Below are 23,439 nucleotides of genomic sequence, written 5' to 3'. Positions count from 1 at the left end.
CTGTGAGTTATATTGCTTCTTTTATTTTGTGAACTGTGATGGTAAATAGAGCTGCTTTGTTATTAATAAAGAAGTTTATAAAAAATAAGCCAGAGTCTAGCCTGGGTCTATTCTCTGGTCAGCCATAGACTGTTCAAGGTAGCACAGGGATCTGTCTGGTTCCTGCCCTAGACCTTAATTTTTAAATCATAAATCTTTAAGGGCTCTACTTATCCAATTATAATAGCACTTACCTGTGTTAATGTATATTGTTAGTAAATAGACCCCACTAATATCATTAGAGCATATTTACTAACAATACACATTTATGTGCATTAGTGCATTATTGCATTTTGATAAATAGGGCCCTGAAACAGTAAACATCCCAGAATGATTTACAATGCTATTTTGGATATGACATTGACCAAAATTCCTGCTCTGCTATTTTTTTGCAGTTTATCACTAGGGTGCAATTTATTTCCAACCTAGAATTACAATACTGGAAGCTAAATGCTGATGCCAAAATTTCACAATTGAGCAGAGCTTTGAAGCACTGTATAGTAATAGCCAATGATGTCTGAAAATCAGCAGTCAGAATCTGTATTACTATACACCTTGGTATTTTTTACAACAGATTAAAGACAAGGGGGTTGATAACTTTCTTGAATACTGGGGATCTGGGTGGCAAAATGGTAACTGAATTTGCATTTTCCCATGTTGTAAAATGAGATAATTGACTGTTGTTGAATTATTCTGAAACACTCAAAGCAATTAACTCTGAAGGACCCATGAAAAAGAATATTTGGAATGCACAAGACATGGTGTCCACCACCAGTAGGTTCTCTATTGGACTACACTCTGCTCTGCTTTTGCCTCCAAGGAGGTTGCATACAATAGATGGCTTTTAATCACCTAAGGCCTGGATTTTCCTGTGGCAAAGAGCTCTTTGAATCACGCAGTAATGGGGGGCAGGGGGGCAAAGCGGGGGGCGGGCCTGCGAAAGCCGGCAGCGATCACACCACCGCGGTGCAATCGCTGCAGGCTTTCGCACCCAATAGCGCCGTTGTAAAAGGTGGTGCTATTGGGCTCGCTACTGGCACCATCAGCGAAGTTTCTGCGGCGTCCGCCCCGACGTTGCCCCAACTCCTCCTCTTACAGTGCTGAAGCCACCCCGACTCCACCCCGATCTAGAAAATAACCCCCTAAGGCCTCTACTCCAAATATATATATTCTTGCTCGAGGCAGGAGTAAGTCTGGATTGTCTCCCTTCAGCTCACATAACTTTCATTATTTCTAATAGGAAGAAAAAAGGAAATGTTTATTTTCTTTTCTTCCCATGCTGCTTTTGTAATTTTTCTCTATCCAATATCATTAGAATGGGATATGAAAAAACCCCAAAAAGCTCAGGAAAGAGAAATTAAACAGCCTTATTTTGGAGTAGTCTCTGGCAACTTTTAAATACACAGTACTGCAATTGCTGCCTACACAATTTACTTATTTATTTTATTTATTTAAAAGTTTCTTATGCACCGCTTATACATAGCATGGTCTAAGCGGTTTACAATAAGGATAGCACATACATAATTCAGAAGATGAAAACATAGGCATTGAAGATAAAATACACTTAAATAAAATAAAATAAAGTAAAAGTGAAATAATGTTAATGTATTAAACAAGGCAAATAAAAGCACAACGTAATAAAGAAGAAAAAATAGTGACATCTGTTTTTTAAAAAGCAAGCAATCACACATGCTCTATCCCTATACCACCCTTTCCAGCAGCATCAAAATATATATTCCTCATGTTCACACTCAACCAGTTATATCTCTGGATTCTTTTTTGCACGTGCATGAACAGACCCATAATTCAATCCCACACATTACTAAACATGTTCATTAACACACAGAGGGCACAGAAATGATAATTATATATATATATATATATATATATATATATATATATATATATTTATATTTATTTATTTTATTTAAACAAGAACAGTAAGGTAAAATGAATGACATTCATCCAAAGGCTGGGTGGGTGAAAGGGGCAGGAGGTGACAATACTCTGGCAGCCCCTTGGAGGGTTTCTTCTGCCACCCTATCCAGGCTGTCTCTCTTTTTCTTCTTACCCTGTTCCCAGCTACAAAAGTGCAGCAGAGCAGGGGCAGGTTGTAAGAGACAAAAAAAAAAAAAAGACACAGGAAGGGCAATTTTCAAAGCCATTTCCATGGGAAAAATAGCATTTTATCTGTGGAAATGGTAGCTTTGGAAAATGTTCACACTCAATGCGGATAAAATTATGTGCATTGTTCTACAAATGTAACTTCGGGCATCAAAAATTTAGCAGAAATTCCACTAGGAGCTGCAAAAGCTGAAAAAAAGCAAAAAAAAAAAAGTGTTTTGCAGAATCCTGTATCATTGTGATTTGAACTAATAGCTCTATTTAAAGAAAAATGAAATATTCAATGAATTAATTACCTTTACTCTTTTTTATAGTAAGCATCCTACAGAGAAATAAGCAAGGTGGTACCACAATAGTGACTCTTGCTGTGAATTACAAATCACGCAACAGCTAATAATTAGTAAATTACTTTGTACTGAGCCCATGTGATCAAACTGCCAGTGCTTAACAATATTATTATGCAGATCCACCATAGTGTATGTTGACTTACAACTGGAAGTGGTTTAATACACTAGAGAGGATATATTTAGTATTTAGCTTAATATTCTAATTAATCAGCATATGGTTCTAATACTAATTTAATACCAATTAGTATTAAGGACTAAAACTTGTGAAGGTTGGTTTGGATTTATTTATGTGCTGTCCTCAAAATGCAGTCTCTTGCTTATGCTTCTAGACAACTACTTAACATTTTTCCCAGCTTCAGATACCAGATCATTTCAGTTCTTGATTACCAAAACATTTATTGAAATGATGCACAATGCAATATTCATTGCGAATGAGAAGGAATCAAAGGTAACAGCACAGACTGTTACAACTGATGAGTTCTTTCCTGAAGCCCTAGTTCAGTCTGTGTGATGCAAACGGCAGCTGTGATAGATGTGGATGAATGTGTGTAAAAAATTGATGCCTTCCTCGGAAGCTTGTAGCTAAAGGATTCAGAATGAGCTGTTAGCTTACCAAGAAACTTTTCCCAACTGAAAATTCTTCCAGGCAAATCTGTCCCAATAGACCAATAGAAAGGGGAGAAGAACATAGGGGGTTATTTATCAAAAATGCTATAAGGTGTTTTCGCATGTGAAAAGCACAGTTAACGCATGTGAAAACGCCTTTAAAGCATGTGATACACCATAATGTATGGTGCGATGCAAATCCAAAAAAGAGGAGGATTGGGCTGGGTTATCCATTTTGTGAAGTCCTATTGCATGGCTTTAATGCCAATTTTAGCTACACCTTTTTCAGAAGTGTTAAGGCTTCATTACATTTTGTGATGTGTTCTCAAAGGCCTGTGTTAGTAGCTTTGAAGCTCCTGGAGCACCAGCCTGTCAGGAGAGGGAGAAAGAGAGAGAGAGAACCTAGCCATGATGCCCTCACCCTAGATAGGTATTTATATCTCTATGAGCGGCCCACCTAGTAACTCAAGGTGAGGCTTAGGTAGTAGTGTAGGAGTTAGGGGCCACTTTGACATTCAAAGTGAGACGTACGAACAGAACAATGCTCTCTTGTAAAGATTTGATGACCCTCGGAGTGAGGAAACTCACCCAAAGATGAGATTTGTGCAATGTTCTCTCAACCTAGCTTAATGGACTCACATCAAGCTAGGTTGCGAGAACATTGCATCGCTCCCGGGCCCCCCGCTGAACCACCAGATACTTTAGAAAAGTTTTTTGGGGGTTGGGATGGTAGGGGATTCTAAATAATGAGATTTAAAGGGTCGGGATGGGTTGTTTTTTTTCGGCTCAGGACAGCTGAAAAAAAAAAAGAGGTCCCCCCGGAAATGAAGATTTCCCGCGGTTTTAGTATGAACATGATTCCGGAAATGATTCTGGATCCAATTCACATCTCTAGAAAAAACTGCTTTTCCGTACATCCTCTGACTTAATAACATCTTCCCACAGCCCGCGGGCTGTGGGAAGATGTTTTTTTTGGGGGGGCCTCAATTTTGCCGACGTCTGTTTTCCGAACCTATGGCTGTCAGTGGGTTCAACAACCGACGCCGGTAAAATTAAGCATCAGCTGTCAAACCCGCTGACAGCCGCCGCTTCTGCCAGCAAGGAGGCGCTAGGGACGCGCTAGTGTCACTAGTGCCTCCTTTTTACCATGGGTCCTCATTTGCATACAGAATCGCGCTCCCAGGAGAGTGGCCTGGGCGCTTGTCGGGAGAGCGGGCGCTCACCTCGGAGCGCCAGCTCTCTTGCGCATTTTACTGAATCGGCCCGTTTGTTAGCAGACCAGTAGCAAAAGTCACATTCAAAGGAGGCAATACATAATTCCCATTTACATGATCTTCTCACACTCATTTGGTCTTCGATCTTCCATCTAACTTCCTAACCACATTCCTCTTAATGTAGGTTCCCTGGATTACTGCAGTCAAAAGACAAACTAGGGCACTCGTCAACTCAGATTCATCCATGCTCTCACACTCCTGGCCCACTTCCTGAATGAGAGTAATGAGTTTCTTTTTATCTCCTTGTTAGTTCTCCTTCATGGCCTCGGCCCTCTCCCCTTGAAGGGAAGAACCCTTACAGGGTCCCACTTCCACTGGGAGGATCCCAGGACTTACCAGCCTGCAGGCTAGCTACTCCAGCTTGTTACATCTCTGGAGGTCCTTATTACCCATCCTACTTCTTGAAGGGCAGGAGCAAAAAAGGCAAAACCCACCAAAATTATCACACCTTTATACCTTCCACTGCACATTAGTCACCTAATGAGAAAACCCCAAATGTTTAAGGGGACACATACACCATTTCTCCATCATCACATTATCACATAAAATACAATGCTCATACCTCTAAAAATGCCATCTAGTGGCCTTATAGCATTATTACAATATCCTATAAAATGAGGGGTAGATTTTCAAAGGGGTACACGCGTACCCCCCCGAAAACCTACCCCAAACCCCCCCTGCGCGTGCCGAGCCTATTTTGCATAGGGGAAGGGAGGGAACAGGCAGTGCGCGCCGGGCTCGCCACACGCAGGTTGCACAAATGTGCACCCCCTTGCACGCGCCGACCCCGGATTTTATAAGATACACGCGTATCTTATAAAATCCAGCCTACTTTTGTTCGCGCCTGGTGCACGAACAAAAGTACGCCCGCGCGTACATTTATAAAATCTACCCCAAGATGTGGGGAATGCCGTGCTATTATAATATTGACATGTTTGGAAAAATAGGGGTAGATTTTATAATTTTGCGCGAGCGCGAACAAAAGTATGCTTGATTTTATAAGATACGCACGTAGCCGCGCGATTCTTATAAAATCCGGGGTCGGCGCGCACAACGGGGTGCACATTTGTGCAACCTGCATGCGCCGAGTCTGGCACGCGCTGCCTGTTTCCTCCGAGGCCGCTCCGAAATCGGAGCGGCCTCGGAGGGAACTTTCTTTCCACCCTCCCGCACCTTCCCCTCCCTTCCCCTACCTAACCCACCCCCCCCCCCCCAGCCCTATCTAAACCCCCCCTACCTTTTGTTGGCAGATTTACGCCTGCTGAAAGCAGACGTAAATCTGCATGCGCCAGCGGGCTGCTGGCACGCCATCACCCGACCCGGGGGCTGGTCCGGAGGCCTCGACCACGCCCTCGGGCCGGCGCCACGCCCCCGGTCCCGCCCCGAACTGCCCCCTGACCCCAGACACGTCCCCGAACATGCCCCCTCCCCGCCCCTTTTACGAAGCCCCGGAACTTATGCGTGTCCCGGGGCTGTGCGCGCGCCGGCGGCCTATGCAAAATAGGCGCGCCGGCGCTCGAGGGCCCTGCGCTCGTAAATCCGGCCGGATTTACGCTCTCAGGCCATTTAAAATCCGGCCCCTTGTGCACTGAAACCCAAAAAGAAGGTACATTTTTGGGAGTTCCTTACACTTGCTGCTATGTTTGGAGATGAAATTTGCAACTTGCCATGAATATCTGTAGATTGCTAAAGACTGCCAAAAATGGTATTTATATAATTTATATAATTATGGAGAAGCATATTTTGTTGGCTTTAGAAAATAAAGAGTTTGTATAAAGTGAACAGTATTCTATGAGATATCAATAGTGGTACTTCTATATTCATTTATATATATACACACATTGATATTCAGGATAACCAATTATTTTATCTTTCATCCCCTGCTTTAAAGTATACCTCAAGATGTACATGGATTTATAAAATCAATATGATATTCCGAAGTTTCTCCACCTCTTTTACATTCTTGTAGGACAAGCAGTGTTTTCATACTACTGAACTTATGGTGTTTCTTCATTTGACATTTATACTTAGAGGAAAGCCAATAAGGGAACTTCACAGATTGTGAAATTTTTGTTTTGCATTGACATGGGATCATTATGTAACATTAGCATGCATCAGGAAATAATACAGTTGTTGATATTTATGACTGTGTTCATATTTACTTTATTAGGTAAAATTAATACATGGCATCTGTAAGTTAAAAGGAAATTAATAGAAAGCCATGACAATGGCAGTTTGATAACTGGGTCTTAAAATCACTGCTGTCTGCACAGCTATTGGAAAAATAAATTTTCCATTATTGTTTTCCATTATCTGCCATCTGAATTACTGCATTGCTAACTGAATGGAAATGCTTCACTTGCAATCAATTAAAACAAATTAATTTATAAAAATATTTTCCTGTTTAATTTAGCCCACGCTTTCAATTATTTTTTTCCATCTTCAGGGTACTTATTCAGGTTGCAGGGATAACATTACCAGGTGGCTGCTAGCAGAAAAATTTCAAACTATAAAATAATATTGCCATTGACAGAGAGAGCTCCACAGAGGCATAGCGATGTTAAATACAAAAAAAGTAAGAGAGTTAAATGGTTGAAGCATATAATCTATTGCTTTTACCAAAACAATTTATAAAAAATTAAGAAACTTCACTCATAAGTTTCTTTCTCTGTGCTTACTTGCATATCAAGCAGTGGTAAAGCAATAGCTCTTCTTTGCTTGTCTTGGCAGCGGTCAGACCGTCTTTGATGCGGCAATAACAACCATAGCAGAGTTTATGCCATCTAAAGCACTATAGGCTAATGAAAGCTCAAGTAATCCATTCAAGATATCCTGAAGCTCCCTGAAGAAGGAGTGTTTTACACTCTGAAACCCTGCAGAGTTGGAGGATTAACTTCAGGACCCAGATAAGTGCACATTAAATGTTGTTTAGTGCACCATTTTCTAAGATGGCACCGGCCATCCATTGCTCCTACCATGTGACAGGGGCCGACCAATGGCACCAGTAGCCCCTGTCACATGGTAAGGGCAAAGGGCACTGGCACCATTTTGTTTACTGGCAGTCGATGGCCCGAGTGAGAGATCACTCCCTGCTGGACCACCAGGGACTTTAGGCAAGTTTTTTGGGAGTCGGGAGGGTGGGGGTTGTAATTAACTAAATTTGAAGGGTTGGGGTGGATTTTTTTTTTAATAAATGTGCCCCTCCCCCCCCCCCCCCCCCAGCGCTAACCCGAACAATGAATTTTTCCCGAAGTTCGGGGAAAATCCGTCTCAAGATTTGAGTCCTCCGACCCATGCCGAATTGGACAATTTCTTTGAAATTTCCCAATTCGGCAAAAACAAATGCACATCCCTAGTAGTAACCACCACCCCAGCAAATTACCCCCTTGCACTCTTTTATTTATTCCCATCCTCTAGCCTTTAGGGATCCACAGTGTTTATCTCATGCCTCTTTGGAATTTTTTACTGTTTTTGTCTTCACCACTTCCTCCAGAAGGGCATTCCAGATATCCACCACCATCTCCATGAAGAAATATTTCCTGACATTGATTTTGAATCAATCTCCCTGGAGTTTCATCTTATGATCCCTATTTCTATTCATTTCTTTCCAATGGAAAAGGTTTGTTGCTCATTGTGCATCATTAAAACCTTTCAGATATATGAAGGTCTGTATCATATCTCCCCTGCACATCCTCTTCCCCAGGGTATATGTATTTAGGTACATAAACCTCTCATAAGTCATTTGATGGAGACCCCCCACCATTTTGGTCACCCTTCTCTGGACTGCCTCCATCCTGTCTCTGTACCTTTTGAGATACGGTCTCCAGAACTGAACACAGTACTCCAGGTGAGGCCTCACTAAGGACCTGTACAAGGGAATGATCACCTCCTTTTTCTTGCTGGTTATTCCTCTATGCAGCCCAGCATTCTTCTGGCTTTAACTACCACCTTATCACATTGCTTTGCCATCTTCAGATTGCTAGACACTGTTCTCCGTACACAACAGCCCTTTCCCCATCACATACAGCTCTTTTGGATTACCGCACCCAAGATGCATCTCTGTACTTCTTGGCATTGAATCCCATCTGCCATATCTTCGACCACCATTAAAGCTTCATTAAATTACATCTCATTCTCTCTACTCCTTGTGACATGTCCACTCTGTTGCAGATCTTAGTTTGTCTGCAAATAGAGAAACTTTACTTTCTGTCCCTTCTGAATGTTGCTCACAAACAATCTACCTGTTATTATTATATTATTTATTTTATTCTATACTACTTTATATAATGTTATATAATGTTATGTCTTGCATCTATTTAATCTTTTGCACCTTTCACCTTAAGTTCCCCCCCCCTTGTTGTTGCTCCCCCCTCCCTGTTCTCTGTATTTTTCTTAGTTCATTGTAAACCAATATGATGTACTCATGAATGTCGGTATAAAAAAGTTGTTAAATAAATATTGAACAGAATCGGTCCCAACACTGATTCTTGTGGCACTCCACTTAACACTCTCTTTAGAGTAGTTTCCATTTACCATCACATGCTGTCTTCTATCCATCAACCAGTTTGTAATCCACACCACCATCTTGATGCTCACTCCCAAGCTTCTCATTTTATTCATGAGTCTTCTAAGTGGGACCATTTCAAAAGTTTTGCAAAACTCCAAGCAAATCACATTGAGCACTCTTCCCTGATCCAATTCTCTAGTCACCCAATCAAAAAAATCAATCAGATTCATCTGGCAAGACCTTCCCTTGGTGAATCCATGCTGCCTCGGGTTGAGCAACCCACTGGATTGTAGATAGTTCACTATCTTTTCCTTCAACAGAGTTTTCATTAATTTTCCTACCACTGAGGTTAGGCTAACCAGCCTGTATTTTCCAGCCTCCTCTCTGCTCCCACTCCTGTAAAGCGGGACCACCACCACTCTTCTCCAATCTTATAGCACCACTCCTGTCTCCAGGGATCTATTGAACAGTTCCTTCAGCAGACCTGCCAGCACATCTTGGAGCTCTCTCAGTATCCTGGGATATATATCTAATCTGGCCCTATTGCCTTGTCCACTTTTAATTTTCCTAGATTTTCCCAAACATTCTCTTCTGTAAATAGATTTTCATCTACTCCACCATCATCCACAGACTTGTTAATTAGCGACAGTCCTTCTCCAGGTTCTTCTTTAGTGAACACCGAACTGAAGAATTTGTTTAATATTTCGGCCATTTGTTCATCTCTGTCCACACATTGACTTTTGTCACCTTCCAATTTTACTATACTACTTTGGACCTTTCTCCTTTCTCTGATATATCTGAAAAATGTTTTGTCACCTCTCTTTGGCAATCCTTTCTTCCACCTGACTTTTAGCTTTCTCGATTTCTTTCTTCGCCTCCCTCAGTTCTGCCAAATAGTCTTCCCTGAGTTCTTTTTGGGATCCTTTATATTTCTTGAACACTGTTCTTTTTTCCTTTTATTTTATCAGCCACTTTCTTTGAGAACAGATCTTTTTTTATTTCTCTTACTTTTGTAACATATAGATTTCTTGCCTTTGTAATTGTTCCTTTTAGTTTGGCCCACTGTTGTTCTACCCCATTTTCTCCCAGTCTTCTAATTCTACCTCCAGGTATATCCCCATTTCAACAAAGTCCATATTTTTGAAATTCAAAACCTGGGCCTTTGTGTGATTTTTCTGCCTCCTGTTCGCAATATCATACCATACCGTTTGATGATCATTGGTGCTGAGGTGGGCACCCACCCGGACATTAGAGACATTTTCCCCATTAGTGAGCACCAAGATGAGTATCACATCCTCCCTTGTGGGTTTCATTAACATTTGTTTGAACAGAGCCCCTTTCAGTGCCTCCACTATCTCTCTACTTGTAGTAGATTCTGCAGAAGGGATTCTCCATTCTACGTCTGGCTGATTAAAATCACCAGCAATCAACATTTCTCCCTTATTTCCCACCTTTTGGAAGTCTTCGACCAGAGCCCTGTTTAGTTCTTCTGTTCAAGTTGGAGTCCTGTCAACCACTCCAGTAACAATGGATGCACCATCCTCTTTTTTTTATGATGTCCCATAATGCTTCTTCTTTACCCCTCATTCCTTGCAATTCAGTTACTTGGATATTATTTTTGACATAAAGAGCTACTCTTCCCCCTTTTCTGACCACTCTGTCTTTCCTTATCAATTTATAGCCTGGTAAGGCTGTATCCCAATCATGAGAATCCATGAACCATGTCTCCATAACTGCAACAATGTCCAAGTCCACTTCTACCATTAGGGCCTGCAGGGCTGGGATTTTATTGTCTAAACTGTGAACATTTGCAGTCATAGCTTTCCAATTTGTCTCCTTTGATTTGTTGTTCTTCCTAGATACCTTTTCTGCTTTTTTGAGCTGATTGATTTTGCTATTTTCTCCTCCCACTTCTTGTATTTCTTCGGGGTGAAATGCCAATTTCATTGGCCATCTCCTGCCACCCCCATTCTTTAGTTTAAATGTCTGATAATATATGAACTGAATTTCTCACAGCATCCTCCTTTCTGATATAGACAAATGTAGGCCAACCTTTCCATAAAGCCTTTTATTGCTCCGTACATGACCCCAGCCTTCATTGTATCCAAAAACCTCTTGGCTGTTCAGCCTGAAGTTCCCCCCATTTTACCCAGATCCCGATCCAGTCATTTTTTTTTTATTTTTAAGATGTTCACAATCACGTGCACCACATAATGACGAGCTGTAAATAGTCACAGGCAAGAGACATATACATGTTACTTGGCAGATTGTAAAACAGCAATTTACGCAGGTAAATGTTGGCCTCTCCTCAGAATGCCTCTGGCCCAACCCTTTTTTACATGCATACATTTACTTGTGGATCCTGATTTATGCATGATTGTTACATTTTTTAAAAATAGCATAAGCCCATCTATATGCTGTCTAATGCATACCTGTGCTATTCTTATACATGCACCTTTTGAAAACTCATTTGACTTTTTTCCCTTTCTGTGTCTATGGAGAAAAACTTAGAAAAAAAACATACCCATACTTTGGAAGACAGGCAACTTGAGTTCAGTGAACATCAAATCAATAGTAATGAGAAATTCATACTGTCACATTGATGCTATAGCTTAAACTCATTAGACTTTCTTCTGTCAAAGCTCTGAATCTTTAATGACTCCAGGGAGTATGTTTAAAATTATCAGTGAAAATATTGTATTATTCTCCAACAAAGAATATAAACAAGTAGCATAAACTACAGTATTTGAAATTTGATGTTTAGTTTGAATAAGATGTATAACTTTACAATCCTAACTATATTTAAGTAAGGAATGTTTTACATTGATTATGTATTTGGTCTAGTCTAATAGCATGATGAAAACTGTACTGTTCATTACCAAAATATTGTTCTTTTTTGCTGCTTTAAGATTTTTTAAATTGATTTTTCTTTTGATCCATAATTAATTTTTCTTTATGAATTGAGATGATGAATACTCCTGAAAACAACTGTAGAGTGAGCAAATTTTCAAAGGGATTGCCCTCATAAAATTAGCATATATGTACATAAGCAGTTGTGTTCACGAACATGCTATTTTAAAAACATCAAAAGTGAGCATGTATTTTGGGTTTTGAGGGTACATTTATTGGCACAAAAAGGGGTGGTCTAGGTATGTTCCATGGTAGGACCAAGAGGTCAGCATGAAAGCTGCTATTTTATAAGAGATTTACACAACTACATTAAGCAACTTATTTGCATAATTTTACACCTGCTAATTAAACGAGTGCAGTTGATATCAGAATTGTCTGATGTTTTTAGGAAGGAAGCCTGGGTGAACTGGGGAGCATTCAAGATGAAGAATAAGGAGGGTTCTCGGCGAACTAGAAATAGATTGGGTGAACTGACGGAAATAATGTCAAACTGGTGATTTTGAGTCTGCACGCATATTTTAAAATATATCTATTTGCATGTTTAAATCAGGGTATTATGCATACATATTATATTTTTCATGAGTAAAATATTGTGCATATGTTTATAAAAAAAGAACGTAAACACGTTCATTTCATTGCACTTACTGAAACATGCATGCATATGTTGGCTCAGATATATACATATTTTATAATGTGTGCAGATCAATACACACAGATTATGAATACTATAGTAAATTTCCATGTGCTCATATATGTGAGCATATGGGATTGCACTGAGTTGTTTGAGTTATCCACTTAATGTTGGCAGAGTAGTGGTATCAAATCGGGCCCTCAAGATCTTCTAACAGATGTGGTTTTCAGGATATCCATAATGATTACTCATGAGATATTTATGCATACATTCAGTGTAAGAACCAATTAATTTGTATATTTGGTTATTCTGAAAATCAGGCCTGTTGTAGCTTATCAAGGACTGAGTTTGGAAACATCCAGTACAGTGTGAAGCCATGGACCTTTTTTTGCAGTATAGTAGGTTATATTTTTATGCAGACAATTCCAGTTCAGGAATGACCTTAGATTTGTTCCCGAGAATTGCTAACACTAAAGGACTTAAGAGCAATGTGAACAGCTTGCACAGCTCACAGCCTATTCTCTATGGATATTCAAAAGTGGTATCCCAGGATGATCTGTAGAAATACCATGGCAGGAACTATGCTTCACTTTCTAAAATACCAATTTATTTCTCATGAAGAACATTATATTTAAAATATGTAAATCTTCAGTTAAAATCATTGTACACTGAATTAACAATGACTGATGACTAGGGGAAAAGCCCTCTATGAATAAGGTCCTTCATGTGCTTTGAAGTTCAAATGCTGTATCATTATTCAGTGAATTGTAAGTGAGTCATGGGGACTGAAAGAAACAGTATGAGACAAGTTTAATGAAAGTTAATAGAACTCATATTAGTTTTTTGGCAGGTATAGCACTGTATAAAAGGTATTTAAATGTGTGTTCTCAAATATGCATTGAAGTTGCTTTGAGTTTATAGATTTCAGTCAATTGTACAAGCAGTATTTAGTATATTATAAGAGGGAACTTGCCTTTGCAAGCAAGAGGTTCTGAGAGCCCATAAGATTTGGCTGCAGTAGTCATTTATCACAATTCTCTCCTCTCTGATTTCTTCCTCTTGAGATTTTGGTTCTGTAGCAGTATTGTATCATGCTAGTCTAGCACCATAAAAATATTTACCCAGGCAGCCTGAAAATTATTTCTAAAAGCAACTTAATAGGACATAATTTCCTTCTTTAATAATGTGATGTATATGACACTAAAAATGAGATTCCAATTTGAAGAACCATTGCTCTTCAAATTTACTTATTTTGAATGCCCTATCAAATTTTCAGCAACATTTGCATGATAATATTATGCTAAAATTCTATGGTATATTCTTTTTGGAAAGGGATAATTATTTGACCCATATCATGTACAGATCATATATCGGATCGGTAACAGTGGTGTAAGCAAGCAATTCTATACTCTGGATTACTAGCATGGTATTCTATCAAATCATTTGATCCTATTCTTTCTGTTCTGTGGTATAGAAATGAAAAACTTATATGTCATGCATCCAAATTGATCCCTGTTTGCTGCTTGTTCTTACCCATAAGTTCTCAGAAAGCAACAGGTTTAGCATTGTGTGCAGAGTGTAAAGCTTAATGGAAAAAAACAGATCAATTCACCCCCTACAGTAACAGTAAGAACAAGAACTATTTATTTGTATCTATTTCCTTAGGAGCTTGCAGTCACAATAAGGCATGCTTATGTCAGGGACTTCTCTCCCTGCTGTAGGAACAACAATATACTTACACTTGCAGGTAGACCTAACTAAGGACAAAAGAACTCAAAATAGCATGTGCTATTACCATGGCTGGCACTTTCAGAATCAATTTAAGGACTGGTTCTAAGTTGACTCATGTAGCTAGTGGTGTTATAAGACAATGATAATATTATAACTCCTAACTGTGAAGAGGGAAAAAAATGCACTTTATTAACTTTCATAAATCAAACTGCATGGCAGCAAGCATCCAAAGTATTCAACTATCCCAAAATGATTACTTTAAAAAAAAATTGTCAACTGGTAGGATGACTTTAAATCTAACTGGTTATATTCAAACATAGGGGGGCATTTATCAAATCACATTATGGCATTTTTGCATGTGTTAAGTGCCCCTTAATGCATGGTGTGATGCAAATCTGAAAAAGGGGAGGAGTGGGCTCACAGTTTTGTGAAGCCCTATTGCATGGCTTTAACTATACCTTTTTTGTTAGTGTTAGATCTTTATTGCACAATGTGATGTTTTTGCTTGTACTGGTTTTGAAGCTGAGAGAGAGAGAGAGAGAGAGAGAGAGAGAGAATAGCCATAATGCCCTTATCCTAGGTAGGTATTTATATCTCTAAGGGAAGCCCACCTAGTAACTCAAGGTGAGGTTTAGGTATTAGTGTAGGGGGTTAGGGGCCACTTTGACATTCAAAGTGAGACGTACGAACAGAACAGTGCTCTCTTGTGAAGATTTGATGGCACTCAGAGTGAGGAAACTCAACCAAAGATGAGATTTATGCAATGTTCTCTCAACCTAGCTTGATGTTACCCAGGTAGAGAGTCCATCAAGCTAGGAAGTCAGGTCACTGTGGTATTGATAGGGAAAAGAGAAGGAGACAAGTGTTGTAAGTATATTGTTGTTCCTACAGCAGGGAGAGAAGTCCCTGACATAAGCATGCCTTATTGTGACTGCAAGCTCCTAAGGAAATAGATTGTTGGATTTGCTAGGGAGTTAGCAATCTGTTGCAAATCTGATGCTTGATGGGAGGAGAAGTCAGATAGGAGGAGCAATCTATAGAGAAAGCTCTATGTAGCGGGCTCCTGGAGAGGGAGGAGTCAGAAATCTTGTAGTGTCTCAGATATTGTCTTGCTAAGAAGTAGCAATCTGTAATGAATCTGATATAGTTGTGGGTGGATCCCTGGGCCGATGGCAGATAACTATGCCCTGGGGAGGATACCCTGAGAGGGACCACCAGCTAGGCTGGAGTATGGAGACTGACACACATTAGTTCTTTTATTAAACAGGTTATTAGAAACCACCAGAGGTGGCAGTAGGGAGCTGATTTGCCCGGCAGGGCTGTAGTCCCTCAGGCACTGGAACAACAATCCCAGGATGGCTGAGCTGTTGAGAAACTGTAGAAAGTGAGTAGGCAGAGTTCATGAACAGAACTAGATGACAAAACTCACATAAGGTCTCAAGCAAGCTCAGGAGCTGGAAAGGATTAGGCCCTCGAGGAGCGAGTACCTGGTTCCAGGGAAAGCTCTGAGAGAGCAATGGTAACTCACAATTGTTTATAGCGGTGATAGCTTCCAGGCAGTAGAGAATCTTCAGAGTGTTCAGGAACATGGGCCCTCGAGGAGCGAGTGTCGGTTCCTATCTGTAATCTGAAAATAAAGAAAAGAGCGAGACCCCCCGAGGAGCGGGTACCTCTGGTAAGTCCGAGGAGGCAGATTAGCTTGGATAGTTGAAGAGAGTACGTAGCCATATGCTTATCCCCTTGCTAACTCAGGGCCTTATTTTCCAATATCGCATTGGTAACGCATTAGGGGGCATTACCAATGCAAATGAGGCTTCTTTCGTGCAGTGGGGAAAAATCGCGTGCGGCGATGTTTTCGCCATTCACGAAAACATTAGCACCGCACGCGATGTTTCCCCACTGCACGATGATTCTTTCAGTCCTTTATTGCAGTGCACGATATTTGCCGGTTTCTTTTATCGCGGTGCACGATAGTCCCAGACAGCCTGTTGAGAGAGAGAGAGAGAGAGAGAGAGAGAGAGAGAGAGAGAGAGAGAGAGAGAGAGAGAGAGAGAGAGAGAGAGAGAGAGAGAGAGAGAGAGAGAGACTTACTATAGTGCCTATGCCCTACATAGGTATTTTAACCCCTATGGGAGGGCCACCTACTAACTCGGGGTGGGGATTAGGTATGAGCGTCGGGGGTTGGGGGCCACTTTCGCATTCCACATGAGACCTACGGACAGAACAGTGGTCTCTAGTGCAGATTTGCTGGCTGTCGGAGTGAGGACGCTCACTCCAAGAAGTGGTTTGGGCAACGTTCTCTCTACCTAGCTTGATGGACACTCTACCTGGGCAACAACATGCTAGGTGGAGAGAATGTTGGCCAAATCTCCGCTTGGAGTGAGCGTCCTCACTCCGACGGCCAGCAATCTGCACTAGAGACCACTGTTCAGTCCGTAGGTCTCATGTGGAATGCGAAAGTGGCCCCCAACCCCCGACGCTCATACCTAATCCCCACCCCGAGTTAGTAGGTGGCCCTCCCATAGGGGTTAAAATACCTATGTAGGGCATAGGCACTATAGTAAAGGCGCTCTCTCTCTCTCTCTCTCCTCTCTCTCTCTATCTCTCTCTCTCTCCTCTCTCTCTCTCTCTCCTCTCTCTCTCTCATCTCTCCTCTCTCTCATCTCTCTCGTCTCTCTCTCTCTCTCAGTCTCTCTCTCTCTCTCTCTCTCCTCTTCTCTCTCTCTCTCTCTCTTGAAACAGGCTGTCTGGGACTATCGTGGATGGCGGTAATCCTTTTCAGGCCCGTAACGCAGTCCATAACGCGAGGTTGGAGTTGTAGTTATTAGCCGCGATAGCAGCCCGCGCTAACACTGCGGCCGTTTCGCCGCACACGATACACAGGTTCCCGCTTTACATATGCTCCGCCCCCTGAATACCAAATGACTAATTTGCATTCGCGTTAACAGCTGTTAACGCGATTTGCGAATTTATCGCACGCGGTAAAGTGCTTGGAAAATGAGGCCCTCAGTTTGTTAGCATTTTCACAGACCTTTAAATATTGGAAGCAGATGACGTCATCTCAGGGGGACACCCCTGAGGTTCGAGCCCTTGCTGGTACAAGAGTCGGGACACGTGCACGCCCTAGGCATCAGGACAAGATGGCAGAGTTGCAGCATTGAGCCGCTCCAGGTACGCCAGAGGGAGGCAGCATGGGGACGCTGCGGCAGCCAGCCATCCATCAGACCCGGAGGGAGTCACCACAGAGTTAAAGAGGGCGGAGTGAGGGCGTCGAGCAGCGACGGACACAACAGCAAGACAAGTCGAGGCTCAGCCCGTGGATGGTGTTAGACCGGTAGTAGTGACCCCCGACATGCTGGGACCAGGTCTTCTTGGAGTCAGGTTTGTGAATGCAGCCAAAAGTGGGTGGTAAACTCCATCTAAGGCTAAATTCTGGCATGAGACCGATAGTCAACAAGTAGTTCAATGAAAAAAAAAGTACATTTATGAGATTGTGGACTTGCAGGTCTTTACAATAAAAATGATTTTGCAAAAAAAAAAAAAAAGTGCAGTAAAAATAGCCTGGCTGCCTGGCAGGCACAGCAGAAAAAAAAAAATATTTTTCAGCAATGGAAAATTAATTGTAGAAAACTATTAAAGTAGCAAGTAATAGCAATTGAATACAGATTTGAGACACTCAGAGAATAGCTCAAAGAAGAGCAACCTCCTTAGACAAAAGCCAAGAAGAAAGTGCACTGTGTGGCGCGCTGCGTGCTATGCTTGCTTAAGGTAGAAATACAACAGAAGCAGCATCACAGAGCACTGAGAGCAGCGATTGGCTGAATTAAAAAAATGCTTTCCTCTGATACGTTGGCATTCTGGTTTCCTTGCCAACCTGTCTGACCCACTCTATGACAGGGCTGTGAGGTCACTTATGACTCACCGGAAAGGGCTGGTTGTTGCTACGGATACTCCCATATGGCCTTCTCCTATTTCAAAAGGCTGCTAAGAAAGCACTGTGAACCAAAAGAATGAAACTAATATGATATGTTTCATTCGTGGGGGATTGCCATGCGTTTCGCGGACCCATGAATCAAATGAACAGGGACCTATTCGTAGTGGATTACACATTCGTTGAAAACGAATGCACATCCCTACAGTAGACAGGATTTACATTTGCCGCCAGAATTCTAACTGGATCAAAAAAACATGAACACATCACACCAATACTAATCTCATTACACTGGCTGCCAATAAAATACCGAATAGAATACAAAGTTTGACAACCCTGCATAAAATAATCATAGGACAACAAAGCAACTGGCTAAGCAAATATATCATAACACACAATCCAAAACAGAACTTACGATCTAGGAATAAAGGCCTCCTCAAACTCCCTCACGCAAGAATCACTCGACTAAACACAACACGGGAGAGAGCCATATCCATCGCCAGCCCCAACCTATGGAACTCTATACCAAGTGGAATAAGAACTCAACCAAGCTTGAAAATGTTCAAAAAAGACCTAAAAACCTTGCTATTCACGAAAGCCTAATCAAATTCACTCAATCAACCAGCATACAAAGCAAACATACAACCCAACAACATAAAAAAGGATACATTCCCAGCTAAGTAACAACAGTGTATAGGAAATCTTACACATCTTTGCAGTAAGAAATAACTTGCAGTATGTAACAATTTGCAGTATGTAATAACTTAATGCGCAAGTGATAACTAATAGATGTAACTAACCTACACTACAAGATAAGTTTCTATGATGATGATGTTTTAATCTGTTGCATGCTTCTGTAAACCGTTCTGATGGCGAATCCGAATGACGGTACACAAAACACATTAAATAATAAATAAATAAACATGGAGCAATAGTTAACATTATGCTATAGAAAAGAACAGCATATTTAATTAATTCCTCAGTTATTTACAAAGAATTGTTTGATATATTCAGCAAATTTAAATCCAGTATGTGTTTGGAGTATTGCTAGTTTTTATGTATTGTAATGTGTCAATACATTTACAAGTTAATTTCAAAGCAGTTCCACACATAAAATTAGAATATAAATCCATAAGTGATTTAGAAATATCAAATGTGTGCACTTTCAGTTTTGAGTGTACATTTACATGTATAAACCAAGGGGTGGTTTGGGGCATTCCAGGACAGAACTAAGCAGAATGCATGCAAGTTGCTGTTTTATAAAGATCTATGTGAATATATCAGGAAAATTATGGGGCAGATTTTTAAACGAGTGCATGCGGGGTACATTTGTGCACGCTACCCGGCACAAATGTTATAAAATCCGGGGTCGGCACGCAAGGGGGTGCACACTTGTGCACCTTGCATGCGCCGAGCCCTAGGGGATCCCCGATGGCTTTCCCCGTTCCCTCCTAGGCTGTCCATTGCTCCTACCATGTGACAAGGGCCGGCCAATGGCACCAATAGCCCCTGTCACATGGTAAGGGCAAAGGGCCACCGGCGCCATTTTGTTTACTGGCAGCCAACGGCCCGAGAGCGGGAGATTGCTCCCAGGACTCCCCGCTGGACCACCAGGGACTAGGCAAGTTTTGGAGGGGTCGGGAGGGTGGAGGATTGTAAATAATTAGATCTAAAGGGTTGGGGTAGATGGGGAGGGGGGGTTTGGCTTGGGACAGCCGAAAAAAACCCCAACATCCAGACCGTGAGAAAATTTCCCATGGGTCCACGATACCAAAACCAGACCTGATTCCGGCACCTGATTCACATCTCTAGTAGTTACACGCACAAGAGCACACTGGGGTTCCCTACTGCATAACTTTACTTCTGCAATGAATGGCATGTAAGTTATGTAACAAAAAAAATAGGCTAATCTGCAAGGTTTTAAGGGTTGAGGTAATAGGATAAAAGGGAGGCAAGTTAGCTAGTGCTCTCTTTTACTGGAGTGAACTGGGAGTGAACTGAGAGAAAGGGTATTGCATTGGTGCACGTAGCTCTAAAATTCCCTCCAATTATGCATACGAGTCAGCATTTGCGCACATATGCATGCTTCAAATATAAAATTGTGTACACATGTACGTGTGTGTAGCCAATTTTATAACACACATGCATATAAGTGCATATATGCGCATATTTATTTATTTTATTTATTTATTTGTTCAGTTTTATATACTGTCATTCGGTGCAGCCATCATAACGGTTTACAAAAATAAAAAATGAATTCAGTCTCTCTCCTAGTCCCGCTCCCTCCAGCAATCTATATTTTTAATAAGTGACATCATATGTTATAAGATTGCTGTGTCCATGTGTGTGCGCCCGCGTATGGATCTTAAAATGTACCTCTTACATTTTTGTGAGTTAACAGGAAGATGAAAGTGATGTGCTGTCCTAGAGGATGTTAGTTTGCTGGTTAATAGCTGTTATGGTTTTGAGGTTTTGGAGTGGATTCTTGGGTACTGCGGAGATGGCCACTCCCACGGGGAGAAGCCCCTTGAGGAACCGCAGTACTATGCTAGACTCAATACATGTAGACACAGACAATTCTTATTTATTATACAGCTTGGTGGTACTGCCCAGGGGCGGCAGCAGTGAGGTAACCCAGTAGAAGGAGTCCAGGGGTCCTCAGCAGAGGAGACTAGTCCCACGCTCAGGAGATGGTAGGCTGTGCAAGGTTAATTACTCACTGATGTAGATAGCTGTATTGATGAAGATCCTGGCAGCCAGAAGTAGTTGAACTGTAGGCACCAAGGTAGGGAGAGCAGGCCCTCGAGGAGCGAGTATCTGGTATCCCAGATATGTACCTAAAAGAAAGCATAAGGGCCCCTGAGGAGCAGGTACCCAGGTTAGAGATGAATGACCCCGAAGGGCAGAGAGAGCTTCCAGCGGCAGCAAGGAAGCAGCAGAGTAGCTTAGACCGGAGGCATTCCAATCCTTGCTAACTCAGTTTGTTAGCAAACGAAGGGCAGGCTAAATAGCCGGATGATGTGATGTCACTCGGAGGGGACGCCCCCGAGGTTCCCGCCATGACATGGATAAAAACATGGGTGGCGTACGCACACGCATCCTAGGAGGCCCTCAGGAAATCCATGGTGAACACAGTCACCGTTGACGTTCCAGGGACGCTGGAGAGAGCGGCATGAAGACGCAGCAGCAGCCATCTTCCCAAGGCTTGAGGAGAGAGAGGGAAGAAAGGTGAGGCACAGAGGTCGAAGCCGTCTGAGACTGACGGACGCAAAAATAGCCATGTTTTCAGTTCATTTTGGAAATCCAAATATTCATTCCGTGCAGGTAGGCTAGGGGTGAATTCTAGATTTTTGGTGCTACACCTGTGAAGGTTCTGGTCCTAGATTTTATTAGTTAGAAAGTTTTGATGCATGACGTAGCTAGCTGTTGTTTTTGGCTTGAGTGGAATATTTTTTTCTGTGTTATTTTTGTATCTCCTCAGTTTTGTATGTGGGACCAAGGTTATTCACCATCTCGAATGTAAGGGTTAGAATCCTGAATTTGACCCATAGGGATATGGGTAGCTAGTGTATAGATATTAAGATGGGGAGGCATGTTCCCATTTTCTGGTACTTGTGAAATTCTGGCATCTGATTTTGATTATCTGATGTTTGTTGTCTTTTTAGGTACTGCTGTGGTGATAGTATTTCAATATTCAAGATGTGTAAACAGCACTTTCTTTCAACCACATGTTTTAAGGTCATGTTGTTGAAGAAAGGGGCATAATTGTTTTCAACATTCAGAGTCACAAGAATGCTTTTTTTATTTCTTACTGTAGCTATTTGGCTTTCCATTGAAAGTGTGGAATCTTGTATGATTATATAACTTCAAATTTTATGTCATTTTATTGACTGGCAATTTTTTTGTTTGTTAGGGCCTTTGTTCATCTAACTACCTTCCCTGCTGCATCTTGTTTTTCCTGTTAAATATGTCTTTTCTCATCCTGTCTTGTTTTGGATGCTTTGAATGCTAATGTTTTTGGTTGTACCATTTCTGTCACTTCTTAGGCGAAATTATTGGTCTCTTTTTTTTTTCTCTCATCTTCCTCTTGCTGACTTGCTTTTTCTGTACGCTTTTTTTTTTTTGTTGCCCATGTTTTCTCTTTATCGTTTAGATATTGGATTCCTGCTAGGGCTTCCTTATTCATCATCATCTTGAAGTTAGCCCTCCTGAACTTTAGGAGCCTTGCCTTAGTGTCACCAACAATAATTAAGAAATGATTTGTAAAATCACTTTAAAGATATGCATACATCCCGACTAACAAATAATGCTGATTCCTAAATCATATATAGAATTCTGAAACATGTAAAGGTGAATTTTAAAAGCTTGGTGCACACTAAAACCAGGAGCTATGTTCACAAGTTGGGCCGGTGTGAACTGAGTGGATTTTATACTCACCCATGCATGCATGTACTCTCCACTATGTGCACAAATGAAAAGGACCAAAAAAGGGGTGGGGTGTGGCTTGGGCAAGGCAGAGCATGGGTTTTCCTGAATTTCACTTTGAAATCCATGCTTAAATACTTACGCACACATGCGTATGCCAGGGTCATTACTGTGTAATTTTACTTCTGCTATGGAAAGTAATAAAATAAAGACAAATAGAGCGGCAAGGTTTTAAGGGTCAGGGCTAACAGAAGAGAAGGGAGGCTATTAAACTAGAAAGGTTTGGCAGTCCTATTCTTTACCTGGACGAACTGGGAACAAACTGGTAAAACTGGTAATGGCGTTGGTATGTGAATCTTTTAAAATCACCCCACTTATGCGGTAGAAGTGGCATTTGTGCGCACAGGCGCGTATCGACTTAAGGTAAAATTCTGCCTATTTTATAACATGTATGTAAGTTATAAACTGGCTGTGTCCCTGACGCAGCCCAACAAATGTACAAGTCCTACTTGCATTTGTTTGCAGTGCCTATATTTTAGGGGCTGTCATATAACCAGCTTTCTATTGAATAAACCAAGATATAAGCATTATCCAATGAATGACTAATTGACCTCAAATACTTTAAAATCATATAGTAAGCTTCAACTTGAGAAACATAATTTTCTCTTAATTTAGACGTGAAAACTAGAAGAACATATTAGATACTAGGGGTGTGCATTCGTTTGCAACGTATTGGCAATCCGCAACATATATGCCATATTTGTTGTATTCGTGGGGGTCATGAAACATATGGCGAACCCCCATGAATACAACATATCACTAATGAATAAACCCCCACCCGTCTGACCCCCCCAAGAGTTGCCAAAAGTCCCTGGTGGTCCAGTGGGGGTCCTGGAGCTATCTCCTGCATTCGG

General features: G+C 41.3%; 1 protein-coding gene across 3 annotated transcripts in view; it reads left to right on the top strand.

Moving 5' to 3' along the window:
• Positions 1-23,439, top strand: part of NRG3 (neuregulin 3) — a 1,991,595-nt gene that overhangs the window by 1,166,354 nt on the left and 801,802 nt on the right. The window lies entirely within an intron of this gene.

This window comes from Rhinatrema bivittatum, chromosome 7, assembly GCF_901001135.1.
Source record: "Rhinatrema bivittatum chromosome 7, aRhiBiv1.1, whole genome shotgun sequence".
NCBI lineage: Eukaryota > Metazoa > Chordata > Amphibia > Gymnophiona > Rhinatrematidae > Rhinatrema > Rhinatrema bivittatum.
This window is presented reverse-complemented; position numbering and strand designations above follow the sequence as displayed.